This window comes from Lissotriton helveticus, chromosome 11, assembly GCF_964261635.1.
Source record: "Lissotriton helveticus chromosome 11, aLisHel1.1, whole genome shotgun sequence".
Classification (NCBI taxonomy): domain Eukaryota; kingdom Metazoa; phylum Chordata; class Amphibia; order Caudata; family Salamandridae; genus Lissotriton; species Lissotriton helveticus.
Genome location: NC_136072.1, coordinates 1,100,537,330 through 1,100,562,896, shown reverse-complemented (window position 1 = coordinate 1,100,562,896; position 25,567 = coordinate 1,100,537,330).

The window sequence follows — 25,567 nt, the reverse complement described above, 5'->3', positions numbered from 1 at the left end:
ATTTTATTCACCTTTCTTGGTGCCTCTCGTCTTTACAGGTATAATGGCAGAATGGTGAATTTGCTGTTGGTCAATCTCCTTCGTTAACCCCAAATGGACCAGCAACGGTCATTCTGTCTGGGGTGACCCGTTGTTATAACGGGCGAAAAAACAGAACTCCGTAAGAAGGTCCTGGATATGAGAAGAACACCGATTGGTACATCAGCTCTCCAGCTAACTCCTCAACAAATGACCATAACTGTCATTTTTAGAACCTTGAGCCATCCCGCGTTCTAAGCATGAGACAGTCAGAACCATTGCAAAGGGACGGTGGGGGGGGGAGAGGGGTTACAATGGAATACAAAGAATACACCATACGTGGAAAGTGATACAATACAGAATTTAAAACATTTTCTTTCTTGAACAAAATATTATAAACACTTGACCATCAAATAAAACTTTCCTTGAAGGCTTACTTGATCTCAGTGCGTGCTTTACTCCGTCAATCTAAGTGGTTTCCTCCGTGTTTGCTGCAGGGCCACTGCCAGACGCAGAACCTGTAGAACTGGAATCATGACCATCAAGACAACAGTTCGCGTAGTCATTGTTTGCTATGGGTAAGTACAATTCCGTGTCAGCGTGACTTGCAATTATTGCATCAAAGGAGGAATCATCACTTGCATCACAGTGACCTTGGTACACATCGTTATTAGCTTGTTGAAACATTCCATGTTTCTTACCAGTTTAACACCCTGCTAATCTCCTAAAACTCCCAACATTTTCTGCCCTGGGTGATGACTCTACTGTTGTTTCTTTTGAACAGTTTAATAGGTTTTTGAAAATGTGCTTTTACTTTTCTCCACTTGCTTCCCCAAACAAATGTTGACCAGATCACCCACAGAAATAGCATATGGTGTCTGTCATCGCCATATTGTTCCCTTGACGGACTCTGAATAGTTCTGACTTTGGCTCTTACTGCTTCAAGATCACCCTAACTCATCGTATGCTCAACCTGAAATTTGATTTGAAACCACCAAGGGCAAATCCATGATGTGGGTTGCTTCCCCTTAATCAAAACAAAAGTTAAAAGCCCAGTACTGAGTGTGGAGTAATTCTGTAAGACCATAATCTTTCTCGTACAGCCAGAACAAAAGGAACTCCTCCCATCATGGCCAAGTAGACACTTTCTTTTAAATACCTGTTAAACTATTCCACTAACCAACCCGTTGCATTGGATATCATACAAAGTCCTTATGTGTTCTATGTGGTGAATGCTCAGGAATTTGGTCATTTCTACAGATATATATTGAACACCATTATCTGTGACCAATATTTTGGAGATCCCCTCTCTACTGAAAACCTCCATAAGAAATCCAAGCATGAAACTTGTAGTTTCTCTCTCCACAAACATCACCTCAGGCCTTTTGGAGTGGTAATTGCTCAACACAATAGAAAACTGTACGTTACATGGCAAGGATATGAAAGGGCCCACAATGTCCAAACCAACTTTTTGCCATGCAAATTATATGGCCACTGTGCAAACTGCATAGGAGGAATGTTTATCTTACAGTTTTTTCAGCAGCAGCACTAATGTCAAACATGCACACTAATCGATCAGCATCTGCATCCAATCTTGCCCAACCATATAAACTTCATACCAGACTATTGAGAGCAGACATTCACATCTGCTCCTTGTGACATAACTCAAGTAATTGTTCGTGGAGTTATGCTGGTGGTATGCACTTGTCGTGGCAAAACAAAAACTTGCCATACATGGACAATTCAGTTGCTACTTGCGCAAAATAATTAAGGGATACTTCCAAACACTTACTCTGAGGCCATTCTTCAATTGAGTAACTTTTTTTAGTTTTTTTTTTTTTTTTCAGTTCAAAAATGAAGTTTATTAAAAGGAATGCATGGTAATGATACAAATAGGAACAAAGACTGAGAGTGAAATAATAATAATAAGGGGGTAAGAGGGAAGGGGAAATAAAAATATACAATGATGGAGTAATAAAAAGAAAAAGAACAATGTAATTCGAAATAAGCAATACAAAATCTAAACGTGAATCATGGATAAGAAAGCATAAAAAATGAAGGGTACAATAAATATGCAATAGAATGAAATGCAATTATAGCTATGCAGCAAAATAGTTGAGATGAACATGAAGGAATGGAAAGGGTATCAAGGGGGTTTAGGAACTTCCTGCTGAGCAGGTCGGGGGCGAAAGGAACGGGTTGTACAATTATCTAAATATACAGTAATAGGAAGCCATAACTCAGCACGTTTAGTTGCCATCTGTGCGGGAAAAACAAAAGCAGTATCGAGTCTATGGTTGTGACAGACATTATACCACCAAGCTTTAAGGGTAATACTTGACGTAGACTTCCAGTTAATCGTGATCTGTTGAAAGGCAACCGCTAATAATAAGTCAACAATTCGAACATTAAAATCATTACGAACCCAACAAGGAGAGAGGCTACCCAGGAAAATATGAGCATGTGAAAATGGAATAGTAGTGGAAAAAATGACATTGATTTGAGCCCAGACTTGTAACCAGAAGGCATGAACATTTTTGCAAAGGAACAACATGTGAAACAAAGTAGCATTTGGGGAGGCACATGACCAACATGTATCTGGGGTGGTGGGGAAACGTTTGTGAAGGGTGGAAGGCGTATGTAATAAACGGTTGTAAATGAAAAATAGGGATTGCGTTAGGGAAGCAGCCCTGGAGGATTTACGAATTTTTAACCAGACCCTATCCCAAAAGGAAGTAGGCCAAGAAAGGGAAAGATCAGTCTCCCACTGCTCTTCTACTTTGCTCTTAAGTCTGGGAAGATTGTGTGTATGAAGATGTGTATATAGAACAGAAGCTTTTGGAAGGGTTAGTAGAGTAGTATGGAGGTGAATAATAGGGTCAGGAGTAGATGTGGGAGGACGAGATCCGGGAAGTTTGTTATAAATTGAGTAACTTTTAACAAGTTTTAACTCACTATCGTTCTCATACTCGGTCTTCCATGTACTCTTATGCATCTCCATAGCATTTACCACGCACACATCACTCACTTTTGCCACCCCAACATAGTTTTACTTTACTAATTCCTTCTCTCCTTCTTTGTGGCATTGTAATATAGAAAGGCAATCCGTAGTTTGTTTTTTTCGGCTTGGCACAAATACAATGTGGAAATTATTCTTGGAGTTTAGAACTTATTTTTATTTTTTTATTTTACGGAGATTTATATAGCACGAACTTGACCCAGAGCGCTTTACATATGAGGACACATTCATTTTATTTCATTTTTTTGTTAGGCACGGGGAGATTAACGCCCACATGCATCAAGGTAAATTGCATTCGCAAACGGTGCGAAACGCATTTTTCGGCAGTTTGCGAATGCAATTTCCTGATTTGGGATGCACCAACCTTTTTCAGAAATTCACAATTTAAGAAATCACACAATTGCGATTTCTGAAATTGCGAATGCATTTAAGGAATCTCAATTTGAGATTCCTTAAATGCAATTCATCATACTTTTAGGAATTGCGAATTGGCAAATTAGAAATGCAAATTACCATCAAGTTGACCTTCATGGTAATTTGTAAAAATCTAGAAAAATGCTTTTAAATGCATTTTACTTTGTTACATGTTACACACACACATGCCCTTGGGGCATGTGTGTGTGTAAGATGTATCCAAAAGCAAATTTCAGGGGTGCAACAGGGTGTCATTTGGACACCCCTGCACCCTTGAAATTGCATTCTCAAATTGCGAATTCACAATGATGAATTGCAAATTGAGAATGCCCTCCCATTCACTCCTATGGGCCTCTAGGTCCATAGGAATAAATGGGTAGAAATTCCTTAATTGCGATTCTCAATTAGAGAATCGCAATTAAGGAATTTTAAGAAATCGCAATTTTTTTGCAAATTTCTTAATGAATTGCATTTTGCAATTCCTTAATTGCGATTCCTTAATTTTCGCAATTAAGGAATCGCAAAATGGAACAATGATGCATGTGGCTGCAAGTGATTTGCCCTAAATCACAGGATCTTCAGCGTCGTTGCCAAGACTCGAACCCAGTTCCGCAGATTCGAGGCCGACCGCCCTAACCGTTAGACCAACTCCTGTTCCCAACTTAACCTCAAAATGCGAGTTGTTGAATTCCTCCCACTCCCAGGGACAAAGTAGAAATCAGAGGCTTATATTATGTCTGGATGATACATGTGTTACCCCATACAAAGTGTTAGACAGGATCAGTTGCCTATACACAAGCTAAACGCTTCCGTTCAGTTATGGAGGTTTTACGCTTAGTTTCATTTACAGTTCTGTATGCATAGGCCCCACCCATTCCAAACGCCCTGGACCTTGGAGTTAACACTGCCACAAGTCCATTATCAATAGCATCCATAGATATTATGTATTTTTTTCATTGGAAAATGGTTGCAAGGCCGATGCATTTGTGATTTGGGATTTAATGAAATGAAAAGCATGCTGTTGCTCCGAACCCCACTCAAGCTCACATCCTTTACATAGTAACTTCCTCAATGGTTCCACCATGGATGCAAAGTTTGGAACAAACCTTCTGTAGTATTCACTTTACCCTAGAAACAAAATGTGTTTGTCCTTGCCATCTGGTGCAGTTGTATCCTTAATGGCATCAATAAAACTTTCCTTTGGAACTACCACCTTGGCAGATATTGTATGGCCCAAATATTTGACTTGGGATCCAAATAGTTTGCATTTTTCCAAACTCAACACCAATTCCTTATTCGATAGTCTGGTGTATGCTTTCATCACAATCTCTTGATGTTTCCTTTCACCTTTAGAGAACACTAATATGTCACCAGGAAACAACTTGCATGTTCTTCCATAGCTCTGAAATTGTGAAACATCACCCTTTTGAACACTGCAGAGGTGTATGTCAGTTTAAAGGCCATTCAAATAGCCTGGAAAAGGCTGTCAACGGGTTTGAAGTTTCAATAATTCAACTTGGTGGTAAGCAATTCGGAGATCCAGTGTGGAAAAAATGGAAGCACCATTCAACATTGCCAGTATATCATTAATTATCTGTAATGGATGCTGGTCTACCATGATGTTATCATTAAGAGCCCTCAAATCACCCATAGTCTGAGGCTCCCATCACCTTTCTTTGCTAGCCCTATGGGAGAAATGCACTCCAATGATTCTGTTTCCTTAATAACATAGTCACGCTGCAATTGATACAAAAGTCCTGTAACTCCCTCCTCATGCTAAATGGCACTCATCTCCCTTTTTGTCTTACTAGTTAAGTGTCAGCATTACGTTTTATCTCATGTACAAAAGTTTGTAACTTCCCAGTTTTTTTACAAAAAACTTCAGGAAAGGCTGACATGAATTGTTTTTCATATCAATTTCTTTGTCCACCAAAACAGGTTCATCAGCTCTGGGGTTCGATTTGATTTTGAGTATTCCAAAAATGTGATAGGTTAGTACCAATGGTAAATACGTAAAATCCTAGGGTAAGGAAATCCCAAATTCAGTATGACATTGCGGAAACAGGAAATCAGATACTGTGCTTTAATATTTTCTTCTTTACTCAGATGTACGTCAACACAAGGACAGCCGACATGTGTTTCGCCCAAAAGACCTGTGGACCAAGGGCTTTTTCAAGGTAACCTGGTACAGCTTCTGAGTGCAAGGGTTTAGAAGGTAGTCATCGCTGAGGTATCTGAAACATCCCAGAAGGGGATTAGTTGTTTGGTCTCTGCGGTCCAGATTCTATCATATAAAAGTATGAAACACATCAGAGGTTTGACAACTTTATCATTACCTTCCCTTCCATCCCCTTGTATAATAAGTACCATATTATTTGTCATGGCATCCTCCCCCATTGAATCACCTACATCACTAGATGGATCAACCAACACTTGGGAAACAGGTGGCTTCTTTTTTCTTTGCCTCAAGGCACATCTTGGGAAAATGTTGTGAGGTAACACACCACACTTTCTTTTTTATCAGTGCGAGATTCATTCATGTCCATTACAGAATGTATCTATTGCTCAAAAGCTTTTGCAGAGGTCACCCCTTCATCCAGTTTCGGAACCCTTATTATCTACAACCAGTTGTATTGCTAAAGGTGCAAGTACTGGACAAATATCCAAGTGATGTAAGAAAATCATCAAGGGTTTCCTCACCCTTTTGCCTCCTCGTATAAAAGTGATACCTGTCTAAGGTTGTGCCTATAGTTAAACCACACATCAAATCTCAGAATAACCTCATCAAGTTCATCCTCCTCTTCTGCAGCCTCAATCATACGTAAAATCATCTTCCCATTCTGAGCCCAGAGAATGCAGCAAAATACATTTTCCTCTCTGCTGGCATTTTATTACCATCAATTGCTTTCAAATCAATCAAATTTCCTCCTTCCACTTTTTCATGGTATTAGTGGCTCTCCTCTCATTGATAAACACTTTAATGGGGAATCTAATTGCAGTTTTGGAAAAGAAATCTCAAAAACTCACTATAAGTAAGCATATGATGTCACTATCGAGGATATCCTAATAAGATTAGTTGGAAGGTATCACTATATTTCCCTTGACAGTATAGACGCACTCAATTCAATGATTTCCTCAGTACAGGACTTAGATTTTGAAGATTCAACGAAATTGCCCCACACAAAACGGCCTCTCAATGGCTGGAATGCACAGTTCGCATTGGAAATAAGGGCGGACAACATGTTTGCAACCTCAAAACGACGTATGCACTGCCAGCAATTTCGCTGAGGCTCTCCCACAGGCCTTCGCTCCATGGGCTCCACCCTCAGCGGCATACCGAGGCAGTTGAAGACTCCAGTATGCGGATCCGCCCCAGGAGGTGTAAGTAGGGCCACGAAGACTCAGCCCGCCACAGACAGCTAGTCCAATCAGTGTGGAGATGGCAGGTCCGAAAAGCACTGCAAAACAGGTAAAGTAATGTTGCTTCACAGCATTCCAACAATTTGCCCACACCCCAGGTGCCATAGTAGATCACCTTCTTTGTTGCCATAAGAGAGAAAGAACGACTCAGTACAAAGGTACCAGATCTTAGAGGAAGATTTTTTGGTACTTCTACTCTCAAACTAACTCCTCAATCAATGACCATATCTGGCATTTTTAGAAACTTAAGTCATCCCGCGTTCTAAGCATGGGCAGGCAGAACCAAAATAAAGGACATGGGGGAAATAATAGAATACGAGGAATAAGCCATATGTGAAAAGTAGTACACTACAGAATATAACACCTGTCCCCCATTCTGCCCTTCACCCTTTGAATAAAGTGCTTTGACGCCTACTCACAATGAGTTACAAAAACAACACCTAATTAAGGGGGTCATTATGATTGCGGAATTCCCGCATCCTCCGGGCCGGCGGAAGCCACCGCCGGCCCGGAGGATGCGGGAAAACCGCAGCGGAGCCTCCACAGACCCACCGCCAAATTAGGATGGCTGGTGGGTCTGATAATCTGTCCGCAGCTTTTCCGCCGCGGTCGGAAGGCGACCGCGGCAGAAAAGCACTAACATGTCTGGTGGTGTCTATCAGACACCGCCAGGCATATTAGGATGTCTGCAATTCTATGCTTTTCCACGGCGGCTTTTCCGCCGTGAAAAAGCATACGGACCTTCACTTCGGGGGCCCGTTGCGGGCCCCCTGGGTGAAGGGGTGGTGGGGGGTGCACATTGGGGGTACCTATGGTACCCCCCTGCATTTGCGTGCACAATGCAGCAGGCACCGCGCGGTGCCTGCCGCTTTGTGCACGCAAATGCTGTGCATGCATTTTTTACATTGGGGCGGGTGCAGCTTGAAGCTGCACCCGCCGCAATGTTAGAGATAGAGGATGTGACCGCCACCCTGGCGGTCACATCCTAATCAGATCGGAGGGAACGCCGCAGCCCATGCGGACGTTCCCTCCTCCTCAGGGGTCGCGGACGGACTCAAGTCCGTCCGCGATCCTAATCGACCCCTATGTTATGATCTCCATGAGTATGTGCCTCCATCCAAAGGTCATGGTTAACTGCTTCTGCCATCAGCTGTATCTAAGTAAGTCTCCCACGATGGGTGGTCTTATGGGATACCACCAGGGCTCCAGACTCGGATGGTAGATTGCTATATCCTTCCACCACCTCTTCACATCCTCCTTACTTAACCAAATCACGTAGGTTCAAACTCCTAAACATAACAAGCATTGGCATAGCCAATAGGTCTTGCATTTGGGACCTTATATGTGTTTATCCATGCAACAGTTGGTGTAGTTGCACCAAGGATATTCTGCTGCATAACCAAATACTTACGGGTCCAAAAAGCGAGACCTATTGGCTATGCCAATGCTTGTTTGTTTTTTGTTGCTGTTTTGTTTAAGTTGCCAGATCTACAATAGCCGGACATGGTTTTTCTTAACAGTTCTTTGCATCAAATGAACTTGTTTTCATTGCTCTGAATGTTGTTTCCATGCTGGTTGTAGGAAGCAGTCATTCCCGAGGGTGTGGGGGCTGCCTAGCTGTGCGCATGCGCCAAACTTTGCAAATGAGAAAAAGCCTGGTGCAGGCACAATTGACAAGTGTGGAGTGAGTGAGCCCCAGGCAGCATGACTCACTCACACAGGAGTTCATGCACTGCACCTGCATACTGAGCATGGTTTAAGGAAATTCAACCCACTCTCTCCCAGGCATCGAACACATATTTACCAAGAAACTCTCAGAAGAGCCTGCCTGCTGCACTGACGGCTGGTCGTGTGTGTGCTGGTGGAAGCGTGCACTTATGGCTGGTGGTGTGTGTGCCTGGTGAAAGTGTGCACTGACGGCTGGTGGTGTGTGTGCCTGGTGAAAGTGTGCACTGATGGCTGGTGGTGTGTGTGCTTGGTAAAAGCGTGCACTGACGGCTGGTGGTGTGTGTGCCCGGTGAAAGCGTGCACTGACGGCTGGTGGTGTGTGTGCCCAGTGGAAGCGTGCACTGATGGCTGATGGTGTGTGTGCCTGGTAGAAGCGTGCACGGACGGCTGGTGGTGTGTGTGCCTGGTGGAAGCGTGCACTGACGGCTGGTGGTGTGTGTGCCTGGTGGAAGCGTGCACTGACGGCTGGTGGTGTGTGTGCCTGGTGAAAGCATGCACTGACGGCTGGTGGTGTGTGTGCCTGGTGAAAGCGTGCACCGACAGTTGGTGGTGTGTGTGTCTGGTGAAAGCGTGCACTGACGGCTGGTGGTGTGTACCTGGTGGAAGCATGCACCGACGGCTGGTAATGTGTGACGGCTGGTAGTGTGTGTGCCTGGTGGAAGCTTGCACTGACGGCTGGTGATGTGTATGCCTGGTGGAAGCATGCACCTACAGCTGGTAGTGTGTGACGGCTGGTGGTATGTGTGCCTGGCGGAAGAGTGCACTGACAGTTGGTGGTGTGTGTGCCTGGTGGAAGCTTGCACTGAGGGCTGGTGGTGTGTATGCCTGGTGGAAGCATGCACCTACGGCTGGTAGTGTGTGACGGCTGGTGGTATGTGTGCCTGGTGGAAGAGTGCAATGACAGTTGGTGGTGTGTGTGCCTGGTGGAAGCGTGCACTGATGGCTGGGGATGTGTGTGCCTAGTGGAAGCGTGCACTGACGGCTGGTGGTGTGTGTACCTGGTGAAAGCTTGCACTGATGGCTGGTGGTGTGTGTGCCTGGTGAAAGCGTGCACTGATGGCTGGTGGTGTGTGTGCCTGGTGAAAGTGTGTACTGACGGTGGAGGTGTGTGTGCCTGGTGGAAGAGTGCACTGACGGCTGGTCGTGTGTGTGCTGGTGGAAGCGTGCACTGATGGCTGGTGGTGTGTGTGCCTGGTGGAAGCGTGCACTTATGGCTGGTGGTGTGTGTGCCCGTTGGAAGCGTGCACTTATGGCTGGTGGTGTGTGTGCCTGGTGGAAGCGTGCACTGACGGCTGGTGCTGTGTGTGCCTGGTGAAAGCGTGCACTGATGGCTGGTGGTGTGTGTGCCTGGTGGAAGCGTGCACTGACGGCTGGTGGTATGTATGCCTGGTGGAAGCGTGCACTGACGGCTAGTGGTGTGTGTGCCTGGTGAAAGCATGCACTGACAGCTGGTGGTGTATGTGCCTGGTGGAAGCGTGCACTGATGGCTGGTGGTGTATGCGCCTGGTGGAAGCGTGCACTGATGGCTAGTGGTGTGTGTGCCTGGTGGAAGCGTGCACTGACGGCTGGTGGTGTGTATGCCTGGTGGAAGCGTGCACTGACGGCTGGCGTTGTGTGTGCCTGGTGAAAGCGTGCACGGACGACTGATGGGGTGTGTGCCTGGTGGAAGCAGGAGCATTCACAGTGATAGAAGACACAAATGAAACTGACGGAGAGGGAGGGGGTGAAGGGAGGGGGGAGTGCGAGCAGAGGAGCATGATTCACAGCTAGAAGACACAAATGAAGCTGACCAGGAGGGAGGGGGAAAAGGGAGGGGGTAGTGCAAGCAAAGGAGCCTGATTATAGCAATAAAAACACAGATGGCTGCTGTGCACTTGCACAAGCTCGTGAAAAATTCAGTAGAACAGCAAAAGGCTCTGATGGCACTTTTAAAAGCCATTCACTAAATGTCTCGAAGAGACAGCATGCAGTGTCTCAGGCGAGACCTAAAAATATCACCTTAGTTGCTGCTGCTGAGTCAGGTGATTTAATTACAATTAAGAAAGAATTCCCACATTGAGCCTGGAAGCTCCATATACTTCTTGCACCCGCCTGCAATGATAGACAAAGGTGTTAGGAAGAGACCATGCCGCTGCCCAACAAATGCATACCACTGAGATCCATTTCAACACATGATCTGTAATACCTCTGTGAGATTTCTCCAAGTGCTTAATTTGTTAAATATTAAATGTAGGTGCTCACATTTTTCACAGAAGCCCATTGCCTGTGCTATAAACATCAAGGGTGCGAAATATCACGGCTGCATAGTTTTGGTTTCTCCCCATGTCTTTCTTCCACCACCATAAATTCTGTGCCCCTTTACTTCTCTCTTGGGGTTCGTTTTTATCCCTGCTTTCTCCCTTTGTCACCGTTTTTCCATCTTTGTTTTTAAGTCTCGCCTGTCGATGCGCATGCGCATCGAGCTTGCGAGACTATGGGGGCTTAAACAGTCTTTAACCAACTTGCAAGGAATCGTAGCGATTCCTTGCAGTGCCCGTGAAATTCAAGCTCAATGCGCATGGAGCTTAAAAGCGCGTGCACATGCCCCCAGCCGCCTGCCTTGCATGTATTTTCCCTCAGGCGCACTCCTCCCACACCCCCGCTCCGCCCCCTCACCTGCCTGCCGTGTCGCATTTCTTCAGTTCCCTTAGCCGCATTCCAGGCCCCTGCTGCTTTCACACCCTCTCCCCGCTCCGCCCCCTCCCCTGCCCGCCGTGTCGCATTTCTCCTCCCCCCTCCCCTTCTCTGCCTTCCCTCCGTCTTCCCTCCCACAGGCAACAAGAGGCTAGTTCACGACGCGCGTCCACATCACAGCCATCAGCCTCCCTCCCGCGGGCAGCTTGGCCTCAGGTATTCACCCCAGCGCGACTTCTCCTCCCCCCTAATTACATGCCTGCTGTTTACTTCTTTCACGGCCACTCTCTCGCACATCAAAGGCTGCTCACACACACCATATGCCTGCTCCCCTCCCCCACCCCCCACGCCTCGCAACAGACTTCATTGGAATGCGCTCCATGCATTCTCCCCTCCCTTTCAGCCTCTTTCCCAGCTCCAAGCCGGACCCTCCTTTCTCACCTCCTCTTTCTTTATTTACAGGGAGAACTTGTATTTTTCCCCGAGGCAACCAGTTCTGACACTGCCCGTCCCAGCACACACCAACTTAGAGCTTGACTTGTACTGACGCTGTCACCCCAGCAGACATGCAATCTGCATCAAGCATCCATATGCATCAAACATCCTCAAGCAACAGACATCCACAAACATCAGACATCCACAAGCATCACAAGCAGCAGACATCCACAAGCATCAGGCATCCACAAGCGTCAGGCATCCACAAGCGTCAGACATCCACAAGCATCAGACATCCACAAGCATCAGACATCCACAAGCAACAGACATCCACAAGCATCAGACATCCACAAGCATCACAAGCATCAGACTTCCACAAGCATCAGACATCCACAAGCATCAGACATCCACAAGGATCACAAGCAGCAGACATCCACAAGTGTCAGACATCCACAAGCATCAGACATCCACAAGCATCAGACATCCACAAGCATCAGACATCCACAAGCATCAGACATCCACAAGCATCAGACATGCTTAGCATCAGACATCCACAAGCATCAGACATGCTTAGCATCAGACATCCACAAGCATCAGACATCCACAAGCATCAGACATCCACAAGCATCAGACATCCACAAGCAACAGACATCCACAAGCAACAGACATCCACAAGCAACAGACATCCACAAGCAACAGACATCCACAAGCAACAGACATCCACAAGCATCAGACATCCACAAGCATCACAAGCAGCAGACATCCACAAGCATCAGACATCCACAAGCATCACAAGCAGCAGACATCCACAAGCATCAGACATCCACAAGAAACAGACATCCACAAGGATCAGAAGCAGCAGACATCCACAAGCATCAGACATCCACAAGCATCACAAGCAGCAGACATCCACAAGCATCAGACATCCACAAGCATCACAAGAAGCAGACATCCACAAGCATCAGACATCCACAAGCAACAGACATCCACAAGGATCACAAGCAGCAGACATCCACAAGCGTCAGACATCCACAAGCGTCAGACATCCACAAGCATCAGACATCCACAAGCATCAGACATCCACAAGCGTCAGGCATCCACAAGCGTCAGGCATCCACAAGCGTCAGGCATCCACAAGCGTCAGGCATCCACAAGCGTCAGACATCCACAAGCAACAGACATCCACAAGCAACAGACATCCACAAGCAACAGACATCCACAAGCAACAGACATCCACAAGCAACAGACATCCACAAGCAACAGACATCCACAAGCAACAGACATCCACAAGCAACAGACATCCACAAGCATCAGACATCCACAAGCATCACAAGCAGCAGACATCCACAAGCATCAGACATCCACAAGCATCACAAGCAGCAGACATCCACAAGCATCAGACATCCACAAGCAACAGACATCCACAAGCATCAGACATCCACAAGCATCACAAGCATCAGACATCCACAAGCATCAGACATCCACAAGCATCACAAGCATCAGACATTCACAAGCATCAGACATCCACAAGGATCACAAGCAGCAGACATCCACAAGCGTCAGACATCCACAAGCATCAGACATCCACAAGCATCAGACATCCACAAGCATCAGACATCCACAAGCATCAGACATCCACAAGCATCAGACATCCACAAGCAACAGACATCCACAAGCAACAGACATCCACAAGCAACAGACATCCACAAGCATCAGACATCCACAAGCATCAGACATCCACAAGCATCAGACATCCACAAGCATCAGACATCCACAAGCAACAGACATCCACAAGCAACAGACATCCACAAGCAACAGACATCCACAAGCATCAGACATCCACAAGCATCAGACATCCACAAGCATCAGACATCCACAAGCATCAGACATCCACAAGCATCAGACATCCACAAGCAACAGACATCCACAAGCAACAGACATCCACAAGCATCACACATCCACAAGCATCACAAGCATCAGACATCCACAAGCAACAGACATCCACAAGCAACAGACATCCACAAGCAACAGACATCCACAAGCATCACACATCCACAAGCATCACAAGCATCAGACATCCACAAGCATCAGACATCCACAAGCATCAGACATCCACAACCATCAGACATCCACAAGTATCACAAGCATCAGACATCCACAAGCATCAGACATCCACAAGCATCACAAGCATCAGACATCCACAAGCATCAGACATCCACAAGCATCAGATACCACAAGCATCACAAGCATCAGGCATCCACAAGCATCAGGCATCCACAAGCGTCAGGCATCCACAAGCGTCAGACATCCACAAGCATCACAAGCAGCAGACATCCACAAGCAACAGACACCCACAATCAACAGACATCCACAAGCAACAGACATCCACAAGCATCAGACATCCACAAGCATCAGACATCCACAAGCATCAGACATCCACAAGCATCAGACATCCACAAGCATCAGACATCCACAAGCAACAGACATCCACAAGCAACAGACATCCACAAGCATCACACATCCACAAGCATCACAAGCATCAGACATCCACAAGCATCAGACATCCACAAGCATCAGACATCCACAAGCATCACAAGCATCAGACATCCACAAGCATCAGACATCCACAAGCATCACAAGCATCAGACATCCACAAGCATCAGACATCCACAAGCATCAGACATCCAAAAGCATCAGACATCCACAAGCATCAGACATCCACAAGCATCACAAGCATCAGGCATCCACAAGCATCAGGCATCCACAAGCGTCAGGCATCCACAAGCGTCAGACATCCACAAGCATCACAAGCAGCAGACATCCACAAGCAACAGACATCCACAAGCAACAGACATCCACAAGCAACAGACATCCACAAGCAACAGACATCCACAAGCATCAGACATCCACAAGCATCAGACATCCACAAGCATCAGACATCCACAAGCATCAGACATCCACAAGCATCAGACATCCACAAGCATCAGACATCCACAAGCATCAGGCATCCACAAGCATCAGGCATCCACAAGCATCAGACATCCACAAGCAACAGACATCCACAAGCATCAGACATCCACAAGCAACAGACATCCACAAGCAACAGACATCCACAAGCAACAGACATCCACAAGCATCAGACATCCACAAGCATCACAAGCAGCAGACATCCACAAGCATCAGACATCCACAAGCATCACAAGCAGCAGACATCCACAAGCATCAGACATCCACAAGCAACAGACATCCACAAGCATCAGACATCCACAAGCATCACAAGCATCAGACATCCACAAGCATCAGACATCCACAAGCATCAGACATCCACAAGCATCACAAGCATCAGACATCCACAAGCATCAGACATCCACAAGGATCACAAGCAGCAGACATCCACAAGCGTCAGACATCCACAAGCATCAGACATCCACAAGCATCAGACATCCACAAGCATCAGACATCCACAAGCATCAGACATCCACAAGCATCAGACATCCACAAGCAACAGACATCCACAAGCAACAGACATCCACAAGCAACAGACACCCACAAGCAACAGACATCCACAAGTATCAGACATCCACAAGCATCAGACATCCACAAGCAACAGACATCCACAAGCAACAGACATCCACAAGCAACAGACATCCACAAGCATCAGACATCCACAAGCATCAGACATCCACAAGCATCAGACATCCACAAGCATCAGACATCCACAAGCATCAGACATCCACAAGCAACAGACATCCACAAGCAACAGACATCCACACGCATCACACATCCACAAGCATCACAAGCATCAGACATCCACAAGCATCAGACATCCACAAGCATCAGACATCCACAAGCATCAGACATCCACAAGCATCACAAGCATCAGACATCCACAAGCAACAGACATCCACAAGCATCAGACATCCACAAGCATCACAAGCATCAGACATCCACAAGCATCAGACATCCACAAGCATCAGACATCCACAAGCATCACAAGCATCAGACATCCACAAGCATCAGACATCCACAAGGATCACAAGCAGCAGACATCCACAAGCGTCAGACATCCACAAGCATCAGACATCCACAAGCATCAGACATCCACAAGCATCAGACATCCACAAGCATCAGACATCCACAAGCAACAGACATCCACAAGCAACAGACATCCACAAGCAACAGACATCCACAAGCAACAGACATCCACAAGCATCAGACACCCACAAGCATCAGACATCCACAAGCATCAGACATCCACAAGCAACAGACATCCACAAGCAACAGACATCCACAAGCAACAGACATCCACAAGCATCAGACATCCACAAGCATCAGACATCCACAAGCATCAGACCTCCACAAGCATCAGACATCCACAAGCAACAGACATCCACAAGCAACAGACATCCACAAGCAACAGACATCCACAAGCATCACACATCCACAAGCATCACAAGCATCAGACATCCACAAGCATCAGACATCCACAAGCATCAGACATCCACAAGTATCACAAGCATCAGACATCCACAAGCATCAGACATCCACAAGCATCAGACATCCACAAGCAACAGACATCCACAAGCAACAGACATCCACAAGCAACAGACATCCACAAGCATCAGACATCCACAAGCATCACAAGCAGCAGACATCCACAAGCATCAGACATCCACAAGCATCACAAGCAGCAGACATCCACAAGCATCAGACATCCACAAGCAACAGACATCCACAAGCATCAGACATCCACAAGCATCACAAGCATCAGACATCCACAAGCATCAGACATCCACAAGCATCAGACATCCACAAGCATCACAAGCATCAGACATCCACAAGCATCAGACATCCACAAGGATCACAAGCAGCAGACATCCACAAGCGTCAGACATCCACAAGCATCAGACATCCACAAGCATCAGACATCCACAAGCATCAGACATCCACAAGCATCAGACATCCACAAGCATCAGACATCCACAAGCAACAGACATCCACAAGCAACAGACATCCACAAGCAACAGACACCCACAAGCAACAGACATCCACAAGTATCAGACATCCACAAGCATCAGACATCCACAAGCAACAGACATCCACAAGCAACAGACATCCACAAGCAACAGACATCCACAAGCATCAGACATCCACAAGCATCAGACATCCACAAGCATCAGACATCCACAAGCATCAGACATCCACAAGCATCAGACATCCACAAGCAACAGACATCCACAAGCAACAGACATCCACACGCATCACACATCCACAAGCATCACAAGCATCAGACATCCACAAGCATCAGACATCCACAAGCATCAGACATCCACAAGCATCAGACATCCACAAGCATCACAAGCATCAGACATCCACAAGCAACAGACATCCACAAGCATCAGACATCCACAAGCATCACAAGCATCAGACATCCACAAGCATCAGACATCCACAAGCATCAGACATCCACAAGCATCACAAGCATCAGACATCCACAAGCATCAGACATCCACAAGGATCACAAGCAGCAGACATCCACAAGCGTCAGACATCCACAAGCATCAGACATCCACAAGCATCAGACATCCACAAGCATCAGACATCCACAAGCATCAGACATCCACAAGCAACAGACATCCACAAGCAACAGACATCCACAAGCAACAGACATCCACAAGCAACAGACATCCACAAGCATCAGACACCCACAAGCATCAGACATCCACAAGCATCAGACATCCACAAGCAACAGACATCCACAAGCAACAGACATCCACAAGCAACAGACATCCACAAGCATCAGACATCCACAAGCATCAGACATCCACAAGCATCAGACCTCCACAAGCATCAGACATCCACAAGCAACAGACATCCACAAGCAACAGACATCCACAAGCAACAGACATCCACAAGCATCACACATCCACAAGCATCACAAGCATCAGACATCCACAAGCATCAGACATCCACAAGCATCAGACATCCACAAGTATCACAAGCATCAGACATCCACAAGCATCAGACATCCACAAGCATCACAAGCATCAGACATCCACAAGCATCAGACATCCACAAGCATCAGACATCCAAAAGCATCAGACATCCACAAGCATCAGACATCCACAAGCATCACAAGCATCAGGCATCCACAAGCATCAGGCATCCACAAGCGTTAGGCATCCACAAGCGTCAGACATCCACAAGCATCACAAGCAGCAGACATCCACAAGCAACAGACACCCACAAGCAACAGACATCCACAAGCAACAGACATCCACAAGCAACAGACATCCACAAGCAACAGACATCCACAAGCATCAGACATCCACAAGCATCAGACATCCACAAGCATCAGACATCCACAAGCATCAGACATCCACAAGCATCAGACATCCACAAGCATCAGACATCCACAAGCATCAGGCATCCACAAGCATCAGACATCCACAAGCATCAGACATCCACAAGCATCAGACATCCACAAGCATCAGACATCCACAAGCATCAGACATCCACAAGCATCAGGCATCCACAAGCATCAGGCATCCACAAGCATCAGGCATCCACAAGCATCAGACATCCACAAGCAACAGACATCCACAAGCATCAGACATCCACAAGCAACAGACATCCACAAGCAACAGACATCCACAAGCAACAGACATCCACAAGCAACAGACATCCACAAGCAACAGACATCCACAAGCATCAGACATCCACAAGCATCAGACATGCAGCAAACACACTCACTGACGCTCACACACCCTCACACACCCTCAGCTTCACACACCCTCACTCACCCTCACACACACACACACACACACAAATACAGCATCCAAGGGAAGAATAGAAATAAACCATCCTAATCCACACTCTAACTCCAACATAGAAATCCAGAGTCCTAATCCACCCTAATAAACTAACAGCCGAATTCACCCTCCAAATACACCCTCAAGATACGCAACAGAAATACATCCTAGAAAACAAAATCCAAAGGAAAAATACGCCATCCTAATCCACCAGCCAAATAAACAATCAAATTAAACTAAACAAAACACAATATAAGTAAAGACTAAAAAAATAGCCTCCTATTCCACCCTATTAAAAAAAATGATTGTGCATTTAACAAATTGATAAATGTTATGCCATTTTCTGAGACATAAACAAATTTTAGGACGAAATTAAAAACAAAGGGGGTCAACGGAGTCGTGCATCAGATACGTTACACACAAAATCTACTTCCCAAATGTGAGCTACAGCATGCAAGGATGTTTATCAGGCTTCAGGTCACAAAACAAAAATGATTCGGACAATATAACACCAACAAAACAACGAAAAAATATCTGGCAGGAAGCGAGGACGAGGATGTACAAACACAAATGTGAAACAGCCTACTTTTTATTGGGGGAATAAATAAGCATTATTCACCCGGGGAATGGGACGGATTAAACACAATTGTCAAGAGTTACACAAAAAGCCGTACGCATATAACACGAGCATTTATTCACACGAAATTACATCAAATATACAAAAAAAAAAATCGCTACTCTACAGTAATGTGGACATAAGTCAGAATTCTGATAGCAACATGGAGAAAGCATATATAAGAAGACAATATTGCTTTAAAAATACATCGTAACACAAAGCGGAGACATTGCATTGATTATTAACGAAGAGGAAGTATCACAAACCACAGCACGAAATTTACATACACATCAAAATAAAAAGCTATACAAACATACATTTAATAATAACTGAAATAACAGAACGTAGAGTTGAAACAATATAAAATATTCACGCAGATATACAACATACTACACAATTACACAAAAAAAACACTGCTCTAATTATTAACACAACTACTAACCAAAAGCAAACATTTTAAAAATTAGATCTGAACAATAGGATACAATGCATTGCATACATAAAGAGCCGACAATTCAAAATAAACATCCTTCGTTGCAAAACAAAGACACTACTATGCCAATAAAACTAATAGGAAACAACAAATCGAATAATTCATAACACTATACACACACAAAACAAACAACAAAAAACAACTTACCTGTCGAACGATGCACGGAACAGACAACGAAGCCAACACTCCTAACACGGGACCCGCTTTCAACAATATGGGGATTTCCAATTAGACGCGAGTAAATTGTTACGCAACGTGAGAGGATTTTGAAATCTCATTGGCTGACACGGACGTCAATCAAAATAGTACGGGATTCCAAAAAAAAACTAGAACGCAATAACTTAAATACGTTAATATAATTATGGGACAGTCACACTTCTGCTATTTAACATTTCCAAAACATATAATACAACAAAGATACACCAACAACTACACACACACACAAGCACACACACCACAATCACACAAATACACAACACACAAACACCCTCACACACCCTGACCCTCACACACCCTCACTCACACCCACCCTCACCCCCCACCCTTACAACACACTCACCCTCACTAACCCTCACACACACACCCTCACACACCCTCACACTCACACACCCTCACCCACCCCCACCCTCCCTCACACACCTTCACACCCTCAACCTCACACATCCTCGCTCACCCTCACACCCTCACACACCCTCACTCACCCTCATGACCTCAACCACACACCCTCACATGCCCCCACCCTCACACACCCCCACCCTCACACACACCCGCCCTCACACACTCTCACACATCCTCACACACCCACACACATTCTCAATAAGCCTCACACCCTCACCCTCGCCCACCCTCACTCACCCTCACCCTCACACCCTCACCCTCACACCCTCATCCCCTCACCCTCACACACCATCACCCCCTCACTTACCCTCACCCCTCACAGCACTCACACCCTCACCCTCACATGCCCTCAACCGCACACACCCTCACACACCCTCACCCTCACACCCCTTCACTCACCCTTACACCCTCGCCCTCACCCACCCTCAACACCCTCACCCTCACAACACCCTCACCCTCACTCACCCTCACCCTCGCTCACCCTCAACGCCTCACCGTCACTCACCCTCACTCACCCTCAACTCCTCACCCTCACTCACCCTCAACTCCTCACCCTCACTCACCCTCACCCTCACTCACCCTCAACACCTCATCCTCAACCCCTCACCCTCACTCACACTCACCCTCACTCACCCTCACCCTCACTCACCCTCACTCACCCTCACCCTCACCCTCACTCACCATCAACCGCTCACCCTCACTCACCTTCACCCTCACTCACCCTTACCCTCACTCACCCTCAACACCTCACCCTCACCCTCACTCACCCTCAACTCCTCACCCTCAACCCCTCACTCACCCTCACTCTCACTCACCCTCACTCACCCTCAACACCTCACCCTCACCCTCACTCACCCTCACCCTCACTCACCCTCACCCTCACCCTCAACTCCTCACCCTCACTCACCCTCACCCTCACTCATCCTCAATGCCTCACCGTCACTCACCCTCACCCTCACTCACCCTCAACACCTCACCCTCACTCACCCTCAACCCCACAGCCTCACTCACCCTCACCCTCACCCTCACTCACCCTCAACTCCTCATCCTCAAGCCCTCACCCTCACTCACCCTCACCCTCACTCACCCTCACCCTCACTCACCCTCAATAATCCCTCACCCTCACTCACCCTCAACACCTCACCCTCACTCACCTTCACCCTCACTCACCCTCACCCTCACTCACCCTCAACACCTCACCCTCACTCACCCTCAACAACTCACCCTCACCCTCATCACCCTCACCCTCACTCACCCTCAACTCCTCACCCTCACTCACCCTCACCCTCATCCTCACCCTCACTCACCCTCACCCTCACTCACCCTCACCCTCAATCACCCTCACCCTCACTCACCCTCAACACCTCACCCTCACTCACCCTCACCCTCACCCTCACTCACCCTCAATCACCCTCACTCACCCTTAACACCTCACCCTCACCCTCACTCACCCTCAACACCTCACCCTCAACCCCTCACTCTCACTCACTCTCACTCACCCTCACTCACCCTCAACTCCTCACCCTCAACTCCTCACTCACCATCAAACTCACTCACCCTCACTCACCCTCAAACCCTCACTCACCCTCACCCTCACCATCACTCACCCTCAACGCCTCACCATCACCCTCACTCACCCTCACCCTCACTCACCCTCAACACCTCACCCTCACTCACCCTCAACCCCTCACCCTCACCCTCACTCACCCTCACCCTCACTCACCCTCAACGCCTCACACTCAACACCTCACCCCCACCCTCACTCACCCTCACACTTCACCCTCAACTCCTCACCCTCACTCACCCTCAACACCTTACCCTCACTCACCCACAACACCTCACCATCAACACCTCACCCTCACCCTCACTCACCCTCACAACACATATTGTGTTACAATAGGTGTCACATTTGCGGAAGATAAAACTATTGGCATTGTAAAAAACAAAGCTATTAATTACGCTATTTTCAAAACAAGCACATACATAAAAAATGTGTCCTTTACAATACCAATAGCTCAAACTTTCCTAATGCGAGACCTATTGCATTGCTGTGCTTCTCTCCCCTGCTGCACTCTCCTGCTCTCTAGAGATGTGGCATAACGACCAGAGCTGCCATATAAGTCACGTAAATACAAAACATGTTGCATTCCAAATGCTATAGGTGTCACATTCGCGAAAGTTATAACTATTGGCATTGTAAATGACAAAGCCATCAATTTAGCAATTTTAACAACCAAAAAATAAATAAGATATGTCATTTACTAGACCAATAACTACAACTTTTCTAATGCGAGACCTATTGCATTCCAACCCCACTCATCCACGCAACCCCACTCATCCACGCAACGCCACTCACACACGCAACGCCACTCACACACGCAACGCCACTCACACACGCAACGCCACTCACACACGCAATGCCACTCACACATGCAACGCCACTCACACACGCAACGCCACTCACACACGCAACGCCACTCACACACGCAACGCCACTCACACACGCAATGCCACTCACACACGCAACGCCACTCACACACGCAACGCCACTCACACACGCAACGCCACTCACACACGCAACGCCACTCATCGACGCAACGCCACTCACACACGCAACGCCACTCACACACGCAACGCCACTCACACACGCAACGGCACTCACACACGCAACGCCACTCACACACGCAACGCCACTCATCCACGCAACGCCACTCATCCACGCAACGCCACTCATCCACGCAACGCCACTCATCCACGCAACGCCACTCATCCATTTGCAAAACGAAAAAGGTCAAACTCTTCTATTGCGAGACCTATTGCATTTTCAATGCTTGTTATCCTTCTTTCTCTCTTTCTTGCTTTGGGTTAAAGTCTGATGAGAAAAAATAAGTGTCGGACCCCAAAAATAAGTGCAGGTAGGCTCCACCTGCACCCACTGGCTCAAATTAAGCACTGACTCCTAAATAACAAGTGGAGGAGGCACATAGCCCGAGATAGGTGGAGGAAATGGTGAATTTATTCATCTTATGCAGGGCACTGGCAAATCCTTCCTGCACTGTGAAGAGGAATCAGAAGTCGAAGAAGGACTACCTGGTTTCCCAAAAGCCATTGCATATTTCAAATAAGCAAAAAAATGATGTCAGAGGTCCAAATAATATGGCCGTCCCACTGGTCTGTGACGTAGCGTGCACTCAGTGACTGAAACACAAGCTCCAGCTAATATCAGATGCATAACGGAAAATATTAGGGCCCCCTGCAAAATATGAAGAGGAGCCCCTTAGTCTGCCATATCTCACAGATATTTATAGGTTTGGGGTTAAATGGGGACCCCTGAACGGTTGAGGGGCCCCTGAAGGGTGTCCCCCCTGCACCCCAGGGACTGCAGGGGCCTCCAATATGTCCTTGGGCAGGAGGGGAAACAGGATTACTCTTTAGGTCACAAAGCTGACACCAGGACTAACTACCAAAATTCCTTTAGGGATGTCATACTGCTGTGCTGGACCACAAGAGGTGTCAATGGGAGATCCCACATTAGCTCTACAGACAGCTGTACCTTCTTGGGCATTCTGGTGTTGTTGAATGCCATCCTCGTCCATTTCAGTCTGATCTTTGCAGAACTTGGGGTATGAGCGGAAGTAACAGTTACATGATTCCGCAGGGCACCGCCTCCTAATCTCATGTGTGTGGGTCCACAAATCCAGTACAGAATCTTGCACGTTCAGCTTCTTCCGAGTTGCCAAAAAGACTGAAACAAGGACCCCAAACCTTTTGGGCATCTTCCTGGAGTGGCAGGGCCACAGGCCCCTGGGGCCTGAGAGGCTGGCGGCATCTTGGTCATGCTGTTTGCTACCAGATTATCTGCTGGCTGCAAATGAATCTTAGTTCCACAATCTAGGGGTTTGTCCTCTTACTCCCTCCACAACCTGGGCATGCGGTATGGCAAATTACTCTACTAGAAGAGAACATTAATTAATCACTGTATGGCACTAAACAGACCAACATTACTTTCTAAATCTGGAATCACAAGCAAGTACCAATTTCAAGCCTTGTAGGTGTTTTATCTGGCAAATAAACAATAAGCACATTCACAGAATAAAACAAAGCATGTTATTACACATATTTTACAGGAAAATAGTACAACTCATATTAAAAAAATATCGCTGGTCCTAATTTCTCTTAACTGACAATTGTTCTCTATGGCTGCAAAAGCTGCGTAGTGAGTGCAGTCCGTAGCGAAGGTAGTCCAATGTGGATGCTCAGAGAAGAGAGCAAAAAGTCCCTCAGACAACAGTAGTGTGAGGTTCTCAGGAACTAGTGAGCACTGCAGATCTTCCTTAACACTGAATTTGAATAGTAAAATGGCCGCGTAGTCTCTCGGCTCTGCCGAGTCCACTCGCCGGCCCCATCATCCCCCTGGAAATCCTGCCTCCCGAGCCCATAACATGACATCGGAGGTTGCCAGGGACATCTGGGGCTTACTCCCGTGAGTCAGTGTGGCTCCGATAGGGAGTTGTGCCCGTTTCTGTTTCAGGGCCTGGCCGCGGCTGAGACCGGGGACTTGAGTAGTGCTGATAGAGCGCGCAGGTCACCTAACCAACAATTTTACCTTATACGCATCGGGCCCATAAACTTCAATTTATCATATACGTTAATCAGGTGACCTTACACTCCACTACCAGTAACCCTAGTTACTTCCTATTTTGTTCCCAGTGTACCCGACTTACCAATCCACTGTTACGGGTACCTATGACCACAATGGATCAGGGAGCTAGCTGTAAAAGAAAGGCAGATACCAAAATACTTTTTATATTTTCACTCATAAAATAAACACAAACTCAAGAAGTTTTAAAACCTTTATCTAGATTTCGTCAAGTTCTGAAAGCAGTAGGTTCACAACAATTAAACTGTCAATAACTAAAATTACAAATAGCACCTATCCATAAAGGAAATAGATCAGGCTAACCATTCACGAATCTAAAGGAAGGTAATACGAAAAATAGGTTTCAGAGTTTAGACTCAGTATGCTGTCTGAAGGAGGGGAAAATTAAGGAACATACTAGAATTTCACAGTGAAATATTTCTCCATGAAGAGGAACCATAGGTAAAGTAAGAGTAAACCATACTAATAAAACAGTGTAATTACTTGAATTCACTAAAAGGATGGGTAAAGAAAAGGAACATCTATATATCATGAGCTATAAAGGAATGTACTTGAAGAACGGGTAAGATAATGTGATATGATAAAATCATTTAGTAGTGCAGACAGCATGGAAAATCTACATATGCAAATATGTCTTTATTAAAGCAAAAGACAGAAAAAT